The 24,155-nt window shown below is 42.1% G+C and overlaps 1 protein-coding gene across 1 annotated transcript in view; it reads left to right on the forward strand.

Moving 5' to 3' along the window:
* DMRT1 (doublesex and mab-3 related transcription factor 1) overlaps nucleotides 1–24,155 on the forward strand; it is a 317,866-nt gene that overhangs the window by 90,585 nt on the left and 203,126 nt on the right. The gene's annotated exons all lie outside the window — the stretch shown is intronic.

A 24,155-nucleotide genomic window follows, 5' to 3' on the forward strand; every position in this document is an offset into this window, starting at 1 on the left:
CCATGGTCATGTGTCCCCCAATGAGGCTTAGGAGAAAGAGATTTTTGTGTGTACTCACAGTAAAATCCTTTTCTCCGAGCCAATCATTGGGGGACACAGCACCCACCCTGTTAGCCTATTGGCTTGTTGTCTCGTTCTTAGATTTTGACATAATTTATTGTTCTTTGTTTAATACTCCTACTGCTTTTTCACTGAACTGGGTAAATCTCAGCCAGCGAGAGGTTGTATACTGCAGAGGAGGAGTTACCATATATACTCGTGTATAAGCCGACCCCCTTAATTTTGCCCCCCAAAAACTGGGAAAACTTATTGACTCATGTATAAGCCTAGGGTGGAAAATGCAGCAGCTACTGGTAAATTTAAAAAATAAAAATAGATACCAAAAGTAAAATTAATTGAGACATCAGTAGGTTAAATGTTTTTGAATAGCCATATTGAATCAGGAGCCCCATATAATGCTCCATACAGTTCATGGTTGGCCCCATAAGATGCTCCATACAAAATACGCCACATATAATGCTGCACACAGGTTAATAATGGCCCCATAAGATGCTCCATAGAATAATATGCCTCATATGCTGCTCCATAAAGGTTATGGCCCCATAAGATGTTCCATAGATTATGCCCCAGATGCTGCCCCATAAGATGTTCCATAGATTATGCCCCCATAAGATACTCTGTAAAGGTTATGGCCCCATAAGATGCTCCATAGATTATGTCCCATATGCTGCCCCATAAGATGCTCCATAGAATATCCCTCATATGCTGCACCCATAAGATGCCCCATTGAATATGCCCCCATAGGATGCTCCTTTGAATATGCCCCGCACTGACTACGTCATCACGCCCTCTGCTGCCTGAACGTCTCTGACAGAGGGACCGGCAGGCAGACAGCGGCGAGCAGCATTGGAACCAGGACATGTGAATATAGCATATACTTACCTCCCCCTGGCGCGTCTCTGCAGCCCTGTTCTCCCAAGGTCTCCCTCCCTTCCTTCAACGGTCATATGGTACCGCTCATTAAAGTAATAAATATGCGCATATTCATGTGACCGCTGTAGGAAGGAAAGGAGACCGTGAGACAAGCAGGGGGGCTGCAGAGACCGCGCCATTAGGGGGTAAGTATGACCTGACACTCCCGCTGCCCCCTGGTATATGACTCGCGTATAAGCCGAGAGAGGGACTTTCAGCCCAATACAATGGGCTGAAAATCTCGGCTTATACGCGAGTATATACAGTAATTTTTTCTGTGTTTACTTAGTGTCCTCCTAGTGGCAAGCAGCATAACACCCATGGTCCTGTGTCCCCCAATGATTGGCTCGGAGAAAAGGATTTTACGGTGAGTACACACAAAAATCCCCATTTTGCATTTAAGTTCTCTCTCTGATGGGATCGCACATCAGAGGGTAGAGAAATAGGGTCCCCGAGCCCCCCACAGTATCTTATGTACCGGATAAGCTGTCCCCTGCCCCCCCTCCTTCCTCCGGCAGAAAGAAAATGGCAAGCGCATACGCAGTGCGCCCCCCAAGATCTGCTGGCCGGCACATGGCACCCAATGGGAATTTTCTCCTTGGCTGCTGGGTTTTGATTACTATAATAGACCCTATCACAGTGATCAAAACCCCCAATATTTGATAAATATGGCAGCATTTGGGCTGTACCTCTCTTCTCTCCTTCTAGTTGTTCTGAGAGAGAAGAGAGAGACTACGGTCGAAGTGCTGCCCTGTCAGAGTTTACAAAACATAATTTCTGCATCCGCAATGCATCCTATTTACCCACCCCCATTCTCCGTAATCCCCGCATCATCGTCACGGGATTATAAAAAAAATAATTTTATTAAAAATAATTTTGTGGTTAGGGTTACACGTATGAGGGTTACACATATTACGGTTTCGGTTAACGTTAGCAGGAAAAAAAAAAATACTAGAGTTAGATTAGGGTTAGTTTTTCGTTAGGCAGGAAAATAAAAAAAAATGGCCTGCAGAATTTCAGCGCGGAGCAAGCTTACAGCCTGCTTAGTCTAGCAGCTTCGGCAGTGAAACAGAATCTGCATCTGAAGTAGAGCCATTTTCAGACAGGGATGATGACTCTTCCTCCACTGGATCCCCCAGCCCCATGGTAAAGGAGTCGGTCGTCACTGCTGAAGCTTCAGAGGCAGGACCGAGTGCCACAGTCCCCCCACTGCTGTGGTATAATGACACCTCATTTTCCCCTCAAATTTTCCCTTTTTTCTGCAGTCCCTGGAATAAGAGTAGATGTTGCCAAATTTACCCCCATTGATTTTTTCCAAATTTTTATTAGCCCCGGAGTCCTAGAATTAATTATTCACCAAACAAACCTATATGCCCGCCAATACATTTCCCAAAAATCCACTGCCTTTCATTCCCGTTCCTGGATCCCCATAAATGTCCCTGAAATAAAAAATTTTTTAGGCCTTACCCTGAATATGGGTTTAGTAAAAAAAAAAAAACACTCCGCTTTTACTCGGCAACAAAAGCTGTCCACAGCACCCCTGTATTTGCAGCCGTCATGTCCCGAGTCCGTTAAGAACCCCTGATGAGATTCCTCCACTTCAGTGACAATTCCCAAGAACTGACCCCAACTATGATCGGCTAAATAAATTGAAACCCCTAATTTTCCTCTTACAAAATTAATTTCTAAATTCATATACCCCAGAGAAAAATGTGGCAGTCAACGAGTCTTTGATGAACTACAAGGGCCGTCTGTCATTCCGCCAATTTATCCCCTCCAAGTATGCCAAATATGGCAGAAAATTATACAAAACGAGTGAGAGCTCATCAGGGTACACTTCCTCCTTCCTAATTTATGAATGTAGGGATCACCAAATAAACCCCCAAACTGCCCCCAGACAATTGGCATCTCAGGCAAAATTGTCTGGGAGCTAATGACGCCCTTTCTCCATCAAGAGTACCATGTGTATATGGACAACTATTACACAAGCATCCCTTTATATAAATCCCTCCAGGCTGCAAATACAGGGGCCTGTGGGACAGTCAGGAAAAATAGAGTAGGGTTTCCATCACAGTTGGTGAACAGACGTTTGTAGAAGGGGGCGTCATTCTCACTCACAAGTGACCAACTTCGTGCAGTGAAGTGGAATGACAGGAAGGACGTCTACATGCTGACCACACTGCATGCGGACACCACTGTGACGGTCAGAGACAGGGGTGCCACCAGGGACAAGGAAAAACCGTCACAGACTATAATAAATATATGGGAGGGGATGACTTGTCAGACCAGGTTCTGCAACCATACCTGGTCAAGCGGAAGACCAGGGCCTGGTGCAAAAAGGGGCCAATCTACCTTATTCAAACTGCCACAAACAACAGCTTTGTCTTGTATAAAAAGTCCCAAGAACCGCTTACATTCCTCCAATTTCAGGAAAAAAATGTTGAGGGCCTCATTCGAGTCTGAGGATTCCCGGAGACTTGCAGAGCGCCATTTTCCTCACCCTGTGCCTGTCACTCCCACCCAAAGGTATTCTCAAAAAAGATGCCGAGTTTGCAGGAATCGGAGTGATTCCCGGTACTATTGCCCCACATGTCCATCCCAAACAGGACTTTGTATCTCCCCCTGTTTTGAGACCTACCACACCACCTACAATTAATAGTTTTTTTTAAATTTTATTTTCTGCTTAGTGGCCCCAGTACGTGTGTGTGTGTATGTGAGTACGTGTGTGTGAGTACGTGTGTGTGAGTATGTGTGTGTGAGTACGTGTGTGTGTGAGTACGTGTGTGTGTACGTGAGTACGTGTGTGAGTATGTGTGTGTGTGTGTACGTACGTGTGTGTGGGTACGTGTGTGTGTGAGCACGTGTGATACATATGTGTGTACGTACATTTGTGTGTGTACGTACGTGTGTGTGTACATGTGTGTACGTACATGTGTGAGTGTGTATGTACATGTGTGTGTGTTTATGTACATGGTGGGCAGGCAGCGGCGGGTCCGGCGGCGGTGGTGGGGGGTTCAGCGGTGGCAGGTCCAGCGGCGTGGGGTCCTGGCGGCGGCCAGCCGGCAGGAAAGGCTGCGACTTGTGGCCTGTGCACAGGCCGCAAGCCGCGGTCTTTCCTGCCTGGCTGTGACGGAGGTGAGTGGGCAGGCGGCGGGGGGATCCGGCGGCGGTGGGGGGGTCCCGGCAGTGTCCCGCTGGTGGTACTGTGGAAGGGCCTGGTACCACCAGCGGGTGCCATATTGAAATACCCATCACTTGGGTATTTCAATATAGCGGTCGGCATACTTCCGGTCGGCGCGATGGATTGTGGGATTCGGGGACATCCAGACGGAAGTGGATGACAGACAATTTAAGGCAATTATATATATAGATATTTATTTTGGTGATACGGGCATGATCATTTTATTGGAGGATTTCTAAAAATGAGGAAGTTCCGTACTTATACACTATGGGTTTTACTTTATGGTTCTTGCTGAACCTCTGGTACCAGGCAATACTTTCTATAGAAAACTGGTTGTTTTGTGCATATAGCGGCTCTGACCTTGATGGGTAGGAGCTCGCTATGGTGCACCACGTCTATTGGCACATCCGTCTCTCATATAGGGATTGATGGAGCTAAAAGAACATTGTACCAGCAGTCTCTGAAGTGTCTGCCTTTTTTAGCCCTGATGGTGTTCTTTCATCTTTGGAACAAACTCAGCTTTGCCACATAGTTGGCTGCATTTTCTTCCTGCTACAATATACGCAAATGCGGGATAACTGTTTAGATAGCAAGACCAAATTTTATAATCAGCCAATGTGTTTTTAGGAGCATGCCTCCCTCTGTGAGTAATAATTCCTGAAAGGGTTTTCTTGTTTGCTCAGTGTCTCTAGAAGCTTTGAATGGGTCCTGGAACTTCAATTTTACCCTAAAGACCATCTATTAGTATAGACAAAGCCGTATGTCCAGTACTCATATTGGTGTCATATTGGATATAGTTCTGATCACATAAAAACTAGTGCAATAAAATTTGAGGTGTGTTCCTCAGAACATACAAAAAAATCATAAGAGACAGTGAAAAAATGCAATTTGTAAATTTTCAAACTTGTGTTGCATCAACTGCATAAAAAAAATGGTGACATCTACCTCCCTAGATGAATAGAATAGAGGGTACAATTTATAAAAAAGACATTTATGGGGGATTTCTGTTGCTCTTGAACCACACAGGCTCTGCAAACATGACAATCTATTTCAAATAAAGCCAAATTTGTCACATTGTGCCCCTTCGTGTCTGAGCCCTGCTGTTTGTCGAAAGAGAACTTTTTGACTACATATTGGATATCGCCGCGCTTATAATAAAATTGGATAACAAATTGTGGGGTCCACTTTTTGGTGTAGTCTCTGACAAGTGATACATTGAGGTCTAAAATTAGATTTTTGTGAAAAAATGAACTTTTTCAATATGACGACTTAATGTTATCAAATTCTGTGGGTTCAAATTGCTCACTATACCCATGGATAAAATCTTTGAGGGGTGTAGTTTCCAAAGTGGGGTCAGTTTTGGGGGGTTTATGCTGTTAAGGCCCATCTCGAAACCCGACATGGCATCCGCTCTCACAATTTTTTTTTTTATAATATATATTTTTTATTCAAGCAGAATAAGGTGGCAGTACAGTTATTGAATATTTTGCAGCAACAAATACAATCATGAGGCAGCCTGTATGTCACAGAAAATATATGGCTTAACTAACAGAGTCAAACCTGATAGTATAACACAAATAACAACAAATCAGTACAGTACAGTGGTACAAATTTGAGAAGGTAATGCGAGAAAGATGTATTATGTCATCAGTGACAGGTAGACAGAGGTTTAAGTTTGTTAAGGTTATAATTGCAGAGTGGGTCTGGATGGGGGATATAGTGGCCTGAGGGGCGGGGGCGAAACCTAGGGCGGACTGATGTGAGTAAAAAGGCAAATTGAAAAGCAGATAGAGGTCAGGAAACAGTGAAGGGTTCTATTGAGCATATTTTTGTCTCCATGAGGACCAATCATTTAAGAAAAATGGGTGTGAGTGGGACTCCCAACTGGAGAGCTGTATATAAGCTTTACTTTTTCAATCCATTCAGTTAAGGATGGAGAAGAGCTTTTGTGCTTAGCAGCGCTCAGTAGCAGGGCCAAAAGCTCATGTTTCTTTAGCTTACAATCAGATGTGGGACAGGAAAGCAGTACCTCCTTAGGGGAAAGGGTTCTGGTAATTAGTTTAAGGTCTTTCATTGTTTTGTTGACCCCTGACCAGAATTCTATAAGTAGAGGACAGGTTCAGTATATGTGCGACATATTGCCCGTTCCCAAATCGCACCTCCAACACAATTTTGATTTAGTTAGTCCAAGATGATGGAGAAACTCGGGCGTTCTATACCATCTCGTGAAGATTTTGTACGCATTTTCTTGTAGCAACGTGCATCTAGAAAAGCCTTTTGAATTGGCTAGAATTTTATGCACCTCTAGATCAGTTAGCGAGATGCCTAGTTCTTTTTCCCAGGAGAGGGGGCATACTGGTTTCGATGCGGTGGGGGGGAGAAACGATGTGTTTGTATATTTTGGAGAGCAATTTGGGAATAGGCATTCGGAGTTTCAACAATAATTCACTCCAGGACCAGCCTCTGGTTTTAGTAGATTTAGCATTAAATTGTTTTAGGATTTCCAAGGTGTGGGTTTCTTGTAGGAAGTTCTTAGGCTGAGTGTGGGAATTTGTAGGCCAGATACCGCTCTCACAATTTTGAGATTAAAAAGTCAAACTGTGCTCCTTCCCTTCCGAGCTCTGCCGTGCACCTAAACAGAGGTTTACCCCCCCTACATATGGGGTATCAGCAAACTCAGGACAAATTGCACAACAACTTTTGGGGTCCAATTTCTCTTGCTACCCTTGGGAAAATAAAAAATTTGGGCCGAAAAGATCATTTTTGTGAAAAAAAATATGATTTTTTATTTTTACGGCTCTACATTATAAACTTCTGTGAACCACTTGGGGGTTCACAGTACTCACCACACATCTAGATAAGTTCCTTAGGGGGTCTAATTTCCGAAATGGTGTCACTTGTAGGGTGGTTTCTATCTCAATTCCAGCCAATTCTGCGTTGAAAAAGTCAAACGGTGCTCCTTCCCTTCCGAGCTCTGCTGTGCACCCAAACAGTGGTTTACCTCCACATATGGGGTGTTGGCGTATTCAGGAGAAATTGCACAATAAAGTTTGTTCTTTATTTTCTCTTTTTACACTTGTGAAATTAAAAAAAATTGGATCTGAAGTAAAATTTTTGTGAAAAAAGTTAAATGTTCATTTATTCCCTTTCACATTGCTTCATTTCCTGTGAAGCACATAAAGGGTTCATAAACTTCTTGAATGTGGTTTTGATCAGCGTGAGGGGTGCATTTTTTAGAATGGTGTCACTTTTGGGTATTTTCTGGCATATAGACCCCTTAAAGTGACTTCAAATGTTAGGTGGTCCCTAAAAAAATGGTTTTGTTAATTTTATTGTAAAATTGAGAAATCACTGGTCAACTTTTAACCCTTTTAACTTCCTAACAAAAAACAATTTTGTGATTTTGAGCGCCTTGAGAGTTGCAGTTTTTAGAATAGTGTCACTTTTGGGTACTTTCTGTCATATAGACCCCTCAAAGTCACATCAAATGTGATGTAGTCCCTAAAAAATGGTTTTGTAAATTTTGCTAAACTGAGAAATAACTGGTCAATTTTTAACCCTGATAACGTGCTAATAAGAAAAAAAATGTGCTGATGTAAAGTAGACATGTGGGAAATGTTATTTATTAACTATTTTATGTGACATACCTCTGATTTAAGGGGATAAAAGCTATATTTGAAAATTGTGAAATTTTTAAAATTTTCACCAGAATCAATGGGATCCGTTAAAGCGTTCCAGAGTTATAACTTCATAAATTGACAGTGGTCAGAATTGTAAAAATTGGCCTGGTCATTAAGCTGCAAATTGTTACTAAGGGGCTAACCTTTGTGTCTATGGGGCTGTTTACATGTCAGTTTATTTTTGTATGGCTCGAGCGCAGGTTTAAAATTAATGTTAAAGTTCTTCACTGATCGCTAACCCAATTTCTTTTTTGTTAGGAAGTTAGAAGGGTTAAAAATTGATGAGCAGTTTTTCATTTTTTTGAGGCCACATCACATTTGAAGTGACTTTGGGGGGCCTATATGACAAAAAATACCCGAGGGAGACACCATGCTAAAAACTGCACCCCTTAACATCTTCAAAAATTCATTCAAGAAGTTTATTAATCCTTCAGGTGCTTCATGAGAACTAAAGCAATGTGGAAGGAAAAAATGAAGATTTTACTTTTTTTCAGAAAGATGTAACTTTAGCCCTAATTCTTTTATTTTCACAAGGGTACCAGGAAAATCTGTATCCAAAATTTGTTGTGCAATTTCTCCTCAGAAGGCCGAAACCCATATGTGGGGGAAAACTACTGTTAAGGTGCATGGCACGGCTCGGAAATGAATGAACACCGTTTGACTTTTTGAATGCAAAATTGGCTGGAATCGAGAGCGGACGCTATGTCGCGTTTGAAAAGGCCTTGATGAGGCAAAACGGTGGAAGCCCTCCACAAAATATGCCCTTTTGGAAATTAGACCCCTTAAGAAATGTATCTAGATGTGTGGTGAGCACCTTAAACCCCCAGGTGCTTCACAGAAGTATGTAACGTTGAACTGTGAAAATGACAAAAAAAAAATGTTTATCTTTGCCCTTAATTTGGCGTTTTCACAAAGGGTAGCAGAAGAAAATGGACCAATTTGTTGTGCAATTTCTCCCGAGTACACCGATACCCCATATGTCCTGGAAAACTACTTTTGAGGCACAGTGCAAAGCTCAGAAGTGGAGAAGTGCCATGTTGGAGTTCAGATTTTGCTGGAATGGTTTGAGTGTACCATATCAAATTGGCAGAGACCCTGAGGTACCAGAACAGCAGAATCCCCCATAAGTTATGTTATTTTACAAATTACTCCCCCAATGAATGCATTTAGGGATGCATGTTAGCACAGAAATTTATACCATTGGGCAGTGAAGAAGGAATAATAATAAATTTTTATTGCTAAAAGTGTTGTTTTGCCCCAAATTTTTTATTTTTCTAAGGGCTAATAGAAAAAATGGACCTTTCAGTACTGAGAGTGTTACTACTCTACATGTAATCGGGAACTACTTTTAAGGCGCAATGCAATCTCAGAAGGGAAAGAGCCCCATATTATAGTGCATATTTTACTGTTATGGTTTGTGGGTGCCATGACTCACTGGAAAAGCCATTGAGGCGGCAGAACACAGAATTCCCCCACAAGTGACCCCATTTTACATTCTACACCTCTCAATGAATTCATCTAAGGGTGCAGTGATCGTATTGACACCCCAGGTGAGTCACAGAATTTTATACCATTGGACAATTAATAAAAAATTAAATTTTTAACACAAAAATGTTGTTTTAGCCCCAGATTTTACATTTTCACAAAAGGAAATAGGTACAAATGGCACCTAACTTTGGCACACAATTTTTGCTGAATGCAGAAATAACCCATATGTGGTTATACGGTACTGCTTAGGCCTCTTTCACACTTCAGTTTTTTGTGTCAGTTAAAATCCGCCAAAAAGGCGGACAAGCGGATCCGTTCTTAACTGATGTGAACGGATGCCACAGGATCCGTTTTTTGCCGGATCCGCAAAATGAGGAAATTTTAAGTAACCGTAGAACCTTGAGGATAAGCAGCAGGTGAAAGTCAGGAGATAACAGGCTTGAGCCAATCAGGTACTAGTATCTGGATTAGCAATGACCTGTCCAGCGACCTCAATAGCTAAGGTAGGTTCACATTACGTTTAACCAGCCCGTTCAACGTATAGCGTTGAAGGGCTGGTTAAACGGTATAGCATAACGCGATCGCGTAATGCTATACCCGCTAGCGCAGATGAGTCATCTGTGCTAGCGATGACGGAGCCTCAGACGCTGCAGCCCGCATCCGATTCTCTGTCACTGAATGACGGCACGTCGCAAACGCATGCCGCTTTACGGCATGCGTCGCGATACGCCCAACAATGGGGGTCAATGGCAGCATTAACGGACTGCGTTACACCATGTTATGTCGCGGTGTAACGCAGTCCGTCTAATGGACTGCCAAAACGCAGTGTGACCCCAGCCTAAGAGGGAAGAGCTGCCACCTGGTGCACAAGAGCTGCTTGGTTTGAGTCCCGACAGTATTCCCCTCCTTTCGGGCTGGCTTCACTGGATGTCTCTAAAGGTTCTTGTAAGCCTGGGTGCATGGACGTTACTCTCTTGCTCCCATGAATTATCTTCTGGTCGGTAACCCCTGCATTGCACCAAATATTTCAATCTTCCTCTAAATCTTCTAGAGTTCAGAATTTCATCCACAATGTACTCTTCTTCACCATGGACTTTTTCTGGTGGAGGAGGTGGCTGAGTTCTTCCTGGAAACTTTTTCTCACTGAATGGTTTGAGCAAGGATACAAGGAATACAAGGTGTAGGTTTGAGCAAGGATACAAGGAATACAAAGTGTATTTCAGGCTGTTAGGAAGTTTTAAATGGAAAGCAACTGGGTTAATTTGTGCAGAAATTTGGGGGGCGTGGCCTGGCTATGGAGGAGTGAGGATGTGCAGCTCTTCAGCTCCTGCCTGGGTGATGACTGCAGACCTATATTAGAAGTGCTATTTGTCACCAAATGTCAGCTAAGAAGCGTGCAAGCTACCGCCCATCAAGCAGATGTTCTCCGGTGGTATCAGTGACAGGAATCTCCAGGTATTTGAGAAGCTCAGCAGGCTCCACTCAGAAGCTTGTGAGTCACAAGATGGCGACGGCCCATGCTGTTCAGGCCCATGCTGTTCAGAGGTGCTGGAGGAAAAGATTGTGGAGGAAGCCCCTGGAGTTGTACTTATCTCTGCCTGTCTTTCTGAAAAGGAGATGACAGATAAGGAGCCTGCATTATCAGCAGAAAGTGTGAGGCATACAAATAAGGAGGACAGGCTTCACACCATACAGGCTTCTAAACACAACATGCAGGGGCAGAGTGGGATGACTTGTCCTTCCTATTCACAGGCAGCCATCAGTTCTCTGCCCATGCTGAGGGACTTGTCTCAAGGTATATCTGTGCAGCCAGAGAGCCTGACGTGGTGATTTAACACAGGCACACAATGTATGGGAAGATCTTAAGGCTCACATAAGCGCTATCCCCACAAAGGAGGATATGGAGAATTATATTTCCAGGCTTGAATCCTCTTATAGAGCTGAGACTGCTGCTATTAGGCTGTGTTCACACGCACCGTTTTTTTAGCATTTTTTTTTTTAGCGGGTTTCCCTATAAAACCACTAAAAATAAGCTTCCCATTCATTTCTATGCATTTTGCACTTTTTGTGCACATTGATGCGTTTTTTTACCGCGAAAAAAACGCATAGCGGTAAAAAACGCAGCATGCTCATTAATTTTGCGGATTTTTCTGCGTTTCTGGCTAGTTCAATGCGTTTTGAAAACGCGCAAAAAACGCGCAGCAAAAAAAAGCGTGGTTTCTGGGAAGGGACTCGGGTTTTTGAGCAGAAATTTTCTGCCACGTGTGCACTTAGCCTTAGACAGGAAGTACAGCAGATTTCTGAAAGGGTGGCTAATAATGAACGTCACACAGAGGCCATCTCTCAGAGATTACATGCACAGTTCCTGTTCCAGTTAATTGCTTCTCACTCACAGCAACTGGAATGTTTGGCTGAACTGGTGGATGATATGGAAAACAGAGGGAGACGTAATAATATCAGGATCCGAGGTCTGCCAGAGTCGGTGGAACAAATAAGTTAGAGGAATCCCTGCGTTGCATTTTTAATTCTATACTAAATGTCCCACGTGACTCGGACATAGAATTTGACAGGGCTCATAGGTCCCTACGACCCAAATCCACTGATTCAGCTAGACCGAGAGATGTAATATGTCGGATACATAGATACAAAGTAAAGGAGAACATTCTTGCGGGGGCCCGCACAATGGAAACCATCAAATATAAAGAGCACGTTATCCAAGTTATGCATGATCTGTCATGGTGCACACTCCAGAAAAGACGTGCTCTGAGACCCTTACTAGACATACTGAGACAACAGAAAATCCTTTATTCTTGGGGCTTTCCCTTTAACCCCTTCACCCCCAAGGGTGGTTTGCACGTTCATGACCGGGCCAATTTTTACAATTATGACCACTGTCCCTTTATGATGTCATAACTCTGGAACGCTTCCATGGATCCCGGTGATTCTGACATTGTTTTCTTGTGACATATTGTACTTCATGTTAGTGGTAAAATTTCATTCAAATAACTTGCGTTTATTTGTGAGAAAAACGGAAATTTGGCGAAAATTTTGAAAATTTCGCAATTTTCCAACTTTGAATTTTTATGCCCTTAAATCACAGAGATACAGCACACAAAAAACTTAATAAATAACATTTCCCACATGTTTACTTTACATCAGCACAATTTTGGAACCAAAATTTTTTTTTGTTAGGAAGTTATAAGGGTTAAAAGTTGACCAGCGATTTCTCATTTTTACAACACCATTTTATTTTTAGGACCACATCACATTTGAGGTCACTTTGAGGGGTCTATATGATAGAAAATACCCAAAAGTGACACCATTCTAAAAACTGCACCCCTTAAGGTGCTCAAAACCACATTCAAAAAGTTTATTAACCCTTTAGGTGCGTCACAGGAATTGTTTTGAATATTTTAAAAAAAAATGAACATCTAACTTTTTTCACAAAAAAAATACTTCAGGTTCAATTTTTTTTATTTTACCAAGGGTAACAGGAGAAATTGGACTGCAAAAGTTATTGTGCAATTTGTCCTGAGTACGCTGATACCTGATATGTGGGGGGGAACGACTGTTTCGGGGCATGGCAGAGCTCAGAATGGAAGGAGCGCCGTTTGACTTTTTCAGTGCAAAATTGGCTGGAATTCAGATCGGACGCCATGTCACGTTTGGAGAGTCCCTGATGTACCTAAACAGTGAAAACCCCCTACAAGTGACCCCATTTTGGAAACTAGACCCCCCAAGGAACTTATCTAGATATGTGGTGAGAACTTTGAACCCACAAGGGCTTCACAGAAGTTTATAACATACAGCCGTACAATTAAAAAATCATATTTTTTCCACAAAAATGATCTTTTCACCCTCAATTCTTATTTTCCCAAGAGTAACAGGACCCTAAAAGTTATTGTGCAATTTGTCCTGAGTACGCTGATACCCCACATGTGGGGGTAAACCACTATTTGGGCGCATGGCAGAGCTCGGAAGGGAAGCAGCGCCATTTGATGTTTTTGGCTGGAATTGAGATCGGACATCATGTCGCGATTGGAAAACCCCTGATGTACCAAAACAGTGGAAACCCCCCACAAATGACACCATTTTGGAAACTAGACCCCCTAAGGAACTTATCTAGATGTGTGGTGAGAACTTTGAACCCCCAAGGGCTTCACAGAAGTTTATAACATACAGACGTACAATTAAAAAATCATATTTTTCCCACAAAAATGATCTTTTCACCCTCAATTCTTATTTTCCCAAGGGTAACAGGACCCTAAAAGTTATTGTGCAATTTGTCCTGAGTACGCTGATACCCCACATGTGGGGGTAAACCACTATTTGGGCGCATGGCAGAGCTCGGAAGGGAAGCAGCGCCATTTGACGTTTTTGGCTGGAATTGAGATCGGACACCATGTCGCGATTGGAAAACCCCTGATGTACCAAAACAGTGGAAACCACTCACAAATGACACCATTTTGTAAACTAGACCCCCCAAGGAACTTATCTAGATGTGTGGTGAGCACTTTGAACCCCCCAGTGCTTCACAGAAGTTTTTAACGCCCGGGCGTGAAAATAAAAAATTTGTATTTTTTCCACAAACATGATCTTTTAGTCACCATTTTTTTATTTTCCCAAGGGTACCAGGAGAAATTGGACCCCAAAAGTTGTTGTCCAATTTGTCCTGAGTATGCTGATACCCCATATGTGGGAGAAAACTACTGTATGGACACACGTCGGGGCTCGGAAGGGAAGTACTGACGTTTTGGAATGCAGACTTTGATGGAATGGTCTGCGGGTGTCATGTTGCCTTTGGAGAGCCCCTAATGTACCTAAACAGTGGAAACCCCCCACAAATGACCCCATTTTGAAAACTAGACCCCCTAAGGAACTTATCTAGATGTGAGGTGAGCACTTTGAACCCCCAAGGGCTTCACAGAAGTTAATAATGCCCGGGCATGAAAATAAAAAAAATCGTATTTTTTCCACAAACATGATCAATTAGTCCCCAATTTTTTTATTTTCCCAAGGGTAACAGGAGAAATTGAACCCCAAAAGTTGTTGTCCAATTTGTCATGAGTATGCTGACACCCCATATGTGGGAGAAAACTACTGTATGTACACACGTCGGGGCTCGGAAGGGAAGCAGTGACATTTTGGAATGCAGACTTTGATGGAATGGTCTGCGGGTGTCATGTGCGTTTGGAGAGCCCCTGGTGTACCTAATCTATTGAAACTCCCCACAAGACCCCATTTTCGACACTAGGCCCCCCACGGAACTTATCTAGATGTGTGGTGAGCACTTTGAACCCTCAAGTGCTTCACAGAAGTTTATAACGCTCGGGCATGAAAATAAAAAAATCATTTTTTTCCACAAAAATGATATTTTTGCCCCCAATTTTTTATTTTCCTAAGGGTAACAGGAGACATTGGACCCCAAAAATTGTTTTGCAATTTGACTTGAGTAGGCTGATACCCTACATGTGGGGGTAAAACACTGTTTGGGCGCATGGCAGAGCTTGGAAGGGAAGGAGCACCATTTGACTTTTTCAACTCAGAATTGGCTGGAATTGAGATCAGACGCCATGTTGCATTTGGAGAGCCCCTGATGTGCCCAAACAGTGGAAACCCCCCAATTCTAACTCCAACCCGAACCCCAACACACCCCTAACCCTAATCTCAGCCCTAACCCTAGCCCTAACCCTAATGGAAAAATGGAAATAAATACATTTTTTTTATTTTATTATTTTTCCCTAACTAAGGGGGTGATAACGGGGGGTTTGATTTACTATTTATGGCGGTTTTTATGTTTGGCGGCTGTCACACGCTAAAAGACGCTTTTTATTGTAAAAATAGTTTTTGCATCACCACATATTGAGAGCTCTAATTTTTCCGTATTTTGACCCACCGAGTCATGTGAGGTCTTATTTTTTGTGGGACGAGTTGACGTTTTTATTGGTACCATTTTCGGGCACGTGACATTTTTTGATCGCTTTTTATTCCGATTTTTGGGACGCAGAATGAACAAAAACCAGCGTTTCATGAATTTCTTTTGGGGGGGTGCGTTTACACCGTTCCGCGTGCGATAAAATTGATAAAGCGGTTTTATTCTTCGGGTCAGTACGCTTACAGAGATACCTTATTTAGGTCTTTTTTTATGTTTTGTCGGTTTTATGCAATGAAAACTATTTTATATAAAAAATAATTATTTTTGCATCGCTTTATTCTGCGAGCTATAACTTTTTTATTTTTTTGCGGATGATGCTGTGTGGATGCTCGTTTTTTGCGGGACAAGATGACGTTTTCAGCGGTACCATGGATATTTATATGCGTCTTTTTGATCGCGCGTTATTATACTTTTTGTTTGGCGGTATGATAATAAATCATTTTTTGCTTTGTTTTTTATTTTTATTTTTTAAGGGGTTCGCTAAAGGGGTTAACTAATGGGACAGTTTTATAGGGCGGGTCGTTACGGACGCGGCGATACCTAATATGTGTACTTTTATTGTTTTTTTGTTTTTTTTTAAATGGATTTATTTGGGGGAATATTTTTTTTTTTTCTAATTTATTTGGCGATTTTTTTAAATTTATTTTAACACTTTTTTTATTTTTTTTTTTACTTTATTAAATAGTCCCAGGTGGGACATCACTGTCCTGTGACAGATCGCTGATCTGTCACATCACAGATCACTGTGACAGATCAACTGTGACAGCAATCTGTCACAGGCACTGCAGAAGGCTTCCTCATGCCTGCGCTTTGCAGGCACTGAGGAAGCCAGCTTCCTGCAGGCCCCCGAAGGCCCCCGTCGCCATCTTGGATTCGGGGGCCTGCAGGAAAGGAGCCCCCGGCAGCAGCGCTGCACATTGCGCTGCCGTGGGGGGCTCAGGGAAGCACGGAGGGAGCCCCCTCCCTGCCGATGCTTCCCTTTAACCCCCGGTACACCGCGATCATGTTTGATCGCGGTGTGCAAGGGGTTAACGTGTCGGGGGCGGTCCGTGACCGCCCCTGACACATTGTGCCGGGTGTCAGCTGTGATAATCAGCTGACACCCGGCCGCGATCAGCGGCGCTCACCACGTGGGCGCCGCTGATTGCGGTAGACGTACTATCCCGTCCATGGGCATAGGGGCCCGGGTCCCATGGACGGGATAGTACGTCTCATGTCAGGAAGGGGTTAAACTTCAAGTGAGACTGTCTGGAACTTTACATGTTTTACGTACTCTGGGAGACTTGCCGATGTTCACTAATGGTCTGGGAATCCCTTCAGTCCAGATTTCTCCATCCGAATGGCCAGGCCTACCTAGAGGCCTAGGAATGGACAATATGCCTCATCCCTAGAGAAGGAGAAACCGCAACTTTGGCATGAAAACCTGGGATCGCAATACAGAGGAAATGGGCCCTCCAACCCCAGATTGACAAGTTTCACTTAAATGTTATTGTTTCATTTGCTTGCCTTTCTATTTGTTCTCCTGTCCTATGTAAGAGGTTTACAGGATTAACATAGAAAAATGGGGTTTCCTAAAAAAGGCTTTAGTAGAGATTCTATGTGATTAATGCTTAACATTCTGGGATTTCTACATTAGTTGATTCAGCAATATATAGATACACCTATATACGTTCTGGGTGCTCAAGATTTGGTGAAGTGATATGAGTTTCACATGTTAGTTATTTTACCAGTTTAATGTGTTATTGTGGGTCTGCTGTTTGATCCCAGGGGGAGCTACCCTCTATGGAAAGCGCGCTTCCACTAAGGGGATCTACATTCCGCTAGATGGGTGTGGAATTTTATATTTCCCCCTATCAGTCCTTTTCTTTGAGGACTTTCTTTGCGGTTGGGAAAGTCTCCTATCCGATTGTTTATATTTTTATTTTCTTTCTTACCGGTCTTTTCTCAAACCCTATTTCTGGTCCGTGAAATGAACTCAGTCAAATTCTTTTCACTGAATGTTAGAGGTCTTAATATCCCTCAGAAGCGTTCTCAGATTCTTTACTCTATGCATAAACAAAAAGTCCAGATTCTTATGTTACAAGAAACACACTTTAAATCTAATCACGTTCCTAAGTTAAAAGATAGGTACTTCAACACCTGGTTCCATAGCACAAATCCTGAATCAAAGTCCAAAGGTGTCTCCATTGCAGTCCATAAGTCATTAGCATTTTCTCTTATTGATACACTTGTAGACATACAGGGTAGATATATCTTTCTCAAGATAAAAATTGCAGACTCAATATACACAATTGCTAACTGGTATCTTCCTAATAAGGGCCAGATTCCAGCATGCCGTGCGTTCCTAACCTCACTTTCTAATTTCGCAGAAGGTACACTGATCGCAGGTGGAGATTTCAATGTTACAATGAACCCAAAGGTAGACTCTTCTTCTGGGAGGGAAACTGTTTCGGTGAGACAGCTGCGTTCTCTTAAAGGGGTTCTCCATGCCCTCCGACTGACCGATGTTTGGCGGATAATGAATCCTCAGGGGAAGGATTACACATATTATTCTCATATACATAATTCTTATAGCTGCATCGACCTCTTTCTCTTGAGCCACCATGCTTTGTCCTGGCAACCCAAGGACACAATCGGAGACATTCTGTGGTCGGACCACGCTCCGATTTTTCTGTCCTTATCTCTGCCATCTCTGGTCCAACGTTCTTGGACTTGGAGATTGAATAATAACCTTATCAAGGATACTTTGTGCTTCAGAGCTGAATATTGGCTCCTTTATCCAAATACATGCATCTGACCAAACTTCAGCTCCCTTGCAATGGGAGACTTTGAAATGCGTTATGAGAGGGATTCTGATAAAGCATGGTTCTAGGTTAAAGAGAGAGAGAGCTCAGAAAGTGGATGAATTATTACAGCAAATTCATTCCCTTGAAATTTCACACAAACAAACTATCTGCTTCCATGCTTGCTGACTTGACAAAAAAAAAAGAAATGAATTAAGAGAAACTTTAGATAAAAAATATTTTCTATACATGGAAAATCTAAACGTTTTTCTATGACCTATCGGACAAGTGCGGGAGACCATTATCCAGACTGCTCCATCCACGTGCGTCAGCTGCATTTATTCCGTTTGTTAAAAAACAAAATGGCAGGGATACACACAACCCAAAAGAAATTGTGGATCTCTTTCAGTCTTACTATGAGAATTTATACAACATTAAGAACCAATTCGCAGATATGCCCCCATTAGACCTCTCCTATAAGATAAAAGAATACATTCAGGAAACATCCCTACCTGTGTTAAGTAGTTCAACTCTGAAAGCTTTAGAGGAGGAGATTTCAATAAAGGAGATCGATTTGGCAATACGGTCCTCTCCGTCGGGTAAATGCCCTGGTCCAGACGGATTCACACCGGCGTTTTATAAAAACTTTAGGGAACAACTCTCTCCAATAATGGCAAAAACTTTCAATGCTATTGATGAAAGTACTGGATTTCTTCCCCAGTCTCTAGAAGCACACATTAGTGTGCTCCCTAAGCCAGGTAAAGACCCTTCAATAATTGCCAACTTTAGGCCGATTTCTCTCTTAAACATGGACGTTAAATTATTTTCAAAAATCTTAGCTGAGAGGCTAGCCCCTTTATTTCCTTCCCTGGTCAATAATGATCGGGTGGGATTCGTCAAAGGACGAGAAGCCCGGGATAATACTATTAAGACATTACTTATCATCTCCAAGGGAAAAACTAGCTCCACACCACTAGGCCTTTATCTGTAGATGCAGAGAAGGCTTTCGATAGAGTCCATTGGGGGTTTATGGAGGAAGCCTTGAGACAGATAGGTCTAGGTCCTCACCTTCTACAGAAAATCTTAGCCTTATATAATAGTCCAACAGCGCGAGTTAGAATAAATGGTTCATTATCCAGCCCATTTAAGATCAACAATGGAACCAAACAGGGCTGCCCACTTTCTCCATTACTTTACGTAGTGGTAATGGAACACCTAGCAAACTCTATCAGAAATAATATCAATATTCATGGATACACGATAGGACCTAACTCTTATAAAACAGCTCTGTATGCAGATGATTTCCTCCTTTATATCTCACAACCACAAATATCGTTTCCAATGATTTTAAAAGAATTTGATAGGTTCGGATCACTTAGTAATTTTAAAGTCAATTATTCCAAATCAGAAGCCTTAAATATATCATTTTCTCAGAATGAGGTCCTTTAAATCATGAATAAATTTCCATTTAAATGGCAAAGAGAGTCATTGAAATATCTAGGGGTCGTGGTCCCTTCTGATCCTAATAAATTGTTCGAGCTTAACTATCAAGCTTCACTACCAAGGGTGGTTTGCACGTTAACTCCCGGGCCAATTTTTACAATTCTGACCACTGTCCCTTTATGAAGTAATAACTCTGAAACGCTTCCATGGATCTCAGTGATTCTGACATTGTTTTCTCGTGACATATTGTACTTCATGTTAGTGGTAAAATTTCATTCACATAACTTGTGTTTATTTGTGAAAAAAACAGAAATTTGGCGAAAATTTTGAAAATTTCGCAATTTTCCAACTTTGAATTTTTATGCTCTTAAATCACAGAGATATGGCACACAAAAAGCTTAATAAGTAACATTTCCCACATATTTACTTTACATCAGCACAATTTTGGAACCAAAATTTTTTTTTTTTTGTTAGGAAGTTATAAGGATTAAAAGTTGACCAGCAATTTCTCAATTTTGCAACACCATTTTATTTTTACGGACCACATCACATTTGAAGCCACTTTGAGGGGTCTATATGATAGAAAATACCCAAAAGTGACACCATTCTAAAAACTGCACCCCTTTAGGTGCTCAAAACCACATTCAAGAAGTTTATTAACCCTTCAGGTGCTTCACAGGAAAGGAATTTTTTGAATATTTAAAAAAAATGAACATTTAACTTTTCACAAAAAAAATGTCCTGAGTACGCTGATACCTCATATGTAGGTGTAAACGACTATTTGGGCGCATGGCAGAGCTTGGAAGGGAAGCAGTGCCATTTGACGTTTTTGGCTGGAATTGAGATCGGACACCATGTCGCGTTTTGGAAAGCCCCTGATGTACCAAAACAGTGGAAATCCCCCACAAATGACACCATTTTGGAAACTAGACCCCCCAAGGAACTTACCTAGATGTGTGGTGAGCACTTTGAACCCTCCAGTGCTTCACAGAAGTTTATAATGCCCGGGCGTGAAAATAAAAAAAAACGTATTTTTTCCACAAACATGATCATTTAGTCCCCAATTTTTTTATTTTCCCAAGGGTACCAGGAGAAATTGGACCCCAAAAGTTGTTGTCCAGTTTGTCCTGAGTATGCTGATACCTCATATGTGGGAGAAAACTACTGTATGGGCACACGTCGGGGCTCGGAAGGGAAGTAGTGACGTTTTGGAATGCAGACTTTGATGGAATGGTTTGCGGGTGTCATTTTGCCTTTGGAGAGCCCCTGATGTACCTAAACAGTGGAAACCCCCCACAAATGACACCATTTTGGAAACTAGACCCCCTAAGGAACTTATCTAGATGTGTGGTGAGCACTTTGAAACCCCAAGTGCTTCACAGAAGTTTATAACGCCCGGGCGTGAAAATAAAAAAAATCATATTTTTTTCCACAAAAATTATATTTTTGCCCCCAATTTTTTATTTTCGTAAGGGCAACAGGAGAAATTGGACCCCAAAAGTTGTTTTGCAATTTGTCCTGAGTAGGCTGATACCCCATATGTGGGGATAAAACACTATTTGGGCGCATGGCAGAGCTTGAAAGGGAAGGAGCAAGGAGCACCATTTGACTTTTTCAGCGCAGAATTGGCTGGAATTGAGATCAGATGCCATGTTGCGTTTGGAGAGCACCTGATGTGCCCAGACAGTGGAAAACCCCCCCTGATCTCCTCCCTCTCAGCCGCTGCACGCCGGCGGCGCCTCTCGGCCGGAGCGCGCCGCCACCATTCAGCGCGCCCAGCGGCTGTCAGCTTTAGAGACGCTCCCGCACCACTGCCCACAGGAGGGACGCCTCCTTGGTGCTGCGTCTCCTGTCACACCGTGGTACATTCACCTCCACACGTGGCGCACGCTGGATCCACTCGCAGCCCTACAGTTTATACGAAGTAAGTACTTGTTTATGACCTATTCAGGTGTCATTACGGGATATAGTCAGCCAGCGCAGGTGTAATATATATTTTCTATTTATTGTTACTATTCTTCCTGGGTGTGCACAGACCCAGGACATTCGCCAGCAGCGGCTGTATTGCACATATCCACTATCAGTTGCATCAGGGAGCGCCGGTGTATATTTGTTATCTACGCTTTTTATTCTGATTTTTGGGACGCAGAATAAACAAAAACCAGCGTTTCATGAATTTCTTTTGGGGGGTGCGTTTACACCGTTCTGCTTGCGGTAAAATTGATAAAGCGGTTTTATTCTTCGGGTCAGTACGGTTACAGCGATACCTCATTTATGTCTTGTTTTATATTTTAGTGCTTTTATACAATGAAAACAATTTTGTGTAAAAAATTATTATTTTTGCATTGCTTTATTCTGCGAGCTATAACTTTTGTATTTTTTCGCTGATGACGCTGTGTGGCAGCTCGTTTTTTGCGGGACAAGACGACGTTTTCAGCGGTACCATGGATATTTATATGCGTCTCTTTGATCGTGCGTTGTTGCACTTTTTGTTCGGCAGTATGATAATAAATCATTATTTTTTGCTTCGTTTTTTATTTTTTAAGGGGTTTGCTAAAGGGGTTAACTAATCGGACAGTTTTATAGGGCGGGTCGTTACGGACGCAGCGATACCAAATATGTGCACTTGTATTGTTTTTTTATATTTCCAAAAAATGAATTTATTAGGGAATATTTTTTTTTTTAATTTATTTAGCGATTTTTTAAAAATTATTTTTACACTTTTTTTTTTTTTAACTTTATTAGGTTGTCCCAGAGGGGACATCACTGTCCTGTGACAGATCGCTGATCTGTCACATCACAGCTCACTGTGACAGATCAGCGATCTGTCACAGGCATTGACGCAGACTTCCTCATGCCTGCGCCTTGCAGGCACTGAGGAAGTCAGCTCCCTGCAGGCCCGCGAAGGTCCCCGTTGCCATCTTGGATTCGCTGCACATTGCGCTGATGTGGGGGGCTCAGGGAAGCACGGAGGGAGCCCCCTCCCTGCCGATGCTTCCCTTTAACCCCCGGTACACTGCGATTGTGTTTGATCGTGGTGTGCAAGGGGTTAACGTGTCGGTGGCGGGCCGTGACCGCCCCTGACACATTGTGACGGGTGTCAGCTGTGATAATCAGCTAGTATATAGATATAAGACATCAAGTAGATGAAAACTGCAGTGTCAAAAGCGCGATAAAAACGCAGTGAAAAAAAAAAAAAGGTATAGAAGATCTGCAGCATCGAAAACTCACCAAAGATCTTCATGGAAACAGCTTTCAGAGTTTTAGTCAGTGCTTCATCAGTTTTTCTCAGATGAAAAAAAACTGATGGAGGTTTCTTAACATTCTCACATCAAACAGTTGTGTGACACTTGGAACCATATTGGACAAGTTTCTGTGCTTTTGTGTGGACCACTTGGTCTGAGGAAAAAGGAAAACCAGACATGTAAACTGCCCCCATAGACTATCATAGGCATGAGTGCTATATGTGAAAAGCATGGATAGCACATATGAGAAAAACTGTCAATGTACATTTTCACGTCCTATTTTTTCCTCCGCAGAAACCTCTCTAATATTTTGGTGCCTTTTATATAATTATAAGGAAACAAATAAAACATTTTCAAAACATTTGAATACTATGTGAAAATATATGAAAGAATATGTGTTGTCAGCATAAATGAACGTCAGATATGGAGTTTATTCCTGTCACCATTGTCCTGTGGGAGGCACAAATTGTTCTGCTGTTTCTTGTCAAGGCTGGTGCGTGACCTTACAATCTGTGTTGAACACAAGCGCTGCCCTAACAACCTTGCAGTGCCAGCCAAGGGAGTGACAGCCAAGGCACAAGGGGTATCAGAAATGATATGCTTCCCCCGATGTTCTGTGCAAACAATAAGCACTTGTATCGTCAATGAAAAGGATTCATAACCTTCCAATAATCTCTGCTTCCACATAGATCTTACAAATATTCCTGTTAACACCAAACTTGGACTGCAAATGCTTGCATAGACGTTCCCTTTCTACCGCTGTAATCTTATTTAGTCAAGTTTTTCTCCTACATGACCAATTTCCTTTTTGCATTTTCGTTTTTCTCCCTCTTCATCCAAGAGTCATAAGTTTTTTTATTTTTTTTGTCCACATAGACATATGAGGGCTTGTTTTTGTGCTATGAAAGTGTGAAAAAAAAAAAAAGCAATTCAGACAATTTTTTGGGGGAATTGTTTTTATGGCATAGATTGCGTGGTAAAAGTGACTTCACAATATGATTTTCCTCATAAGTATGATTACCTCGATACCACACATGTCCTGTTTTAGCTGTGGAAAAAAAAATAAAAAGCTATTTGATTGTGTCACCATTTTTCGCCACCCATAATGTTTTAATTTTTCAGCCGATGAAGCTGTGTTAGGGCTTGTTTTTTTCAGGGTGAAACGTTTTTATTGATATCATTTTGGGATACATATAGCATTTTGATCATTTGTTCAAGCACTTTTTGTAGAATTGCAGCCACTAAAAAAACCCACGCAATTTTGATGTTTTTGAATTGTTTCCAACATTTTCCAGTCAGTTTAATAATTTTTTGTATTTTGAGAAATACAATTTTTTTGGGATGTATTGATACCACATGTGTATTTTTTAAATTTTTTATTATCATCTTTATTTTAACCCCTTAGTGACAGCCAACTTGGTACTTACA

Source organism: Dendrobates tinctorius, unplaced genomic scaffold (genome assembly GCF_039654945.1).
Source record: "Dendrobates tinctorius isolate UK_male_01 unplaced genomic scaffold, ASM3965494v1 ptg000207l, whole genome shotgun sequence".
In the NCBI taxonomy this organism is placed as follows: Eukaryota; Metazoa; Chordata; class Amphibia; order Anura; family Dendrobatidae; genus Dendrobates; species Dendrobates tinctorius.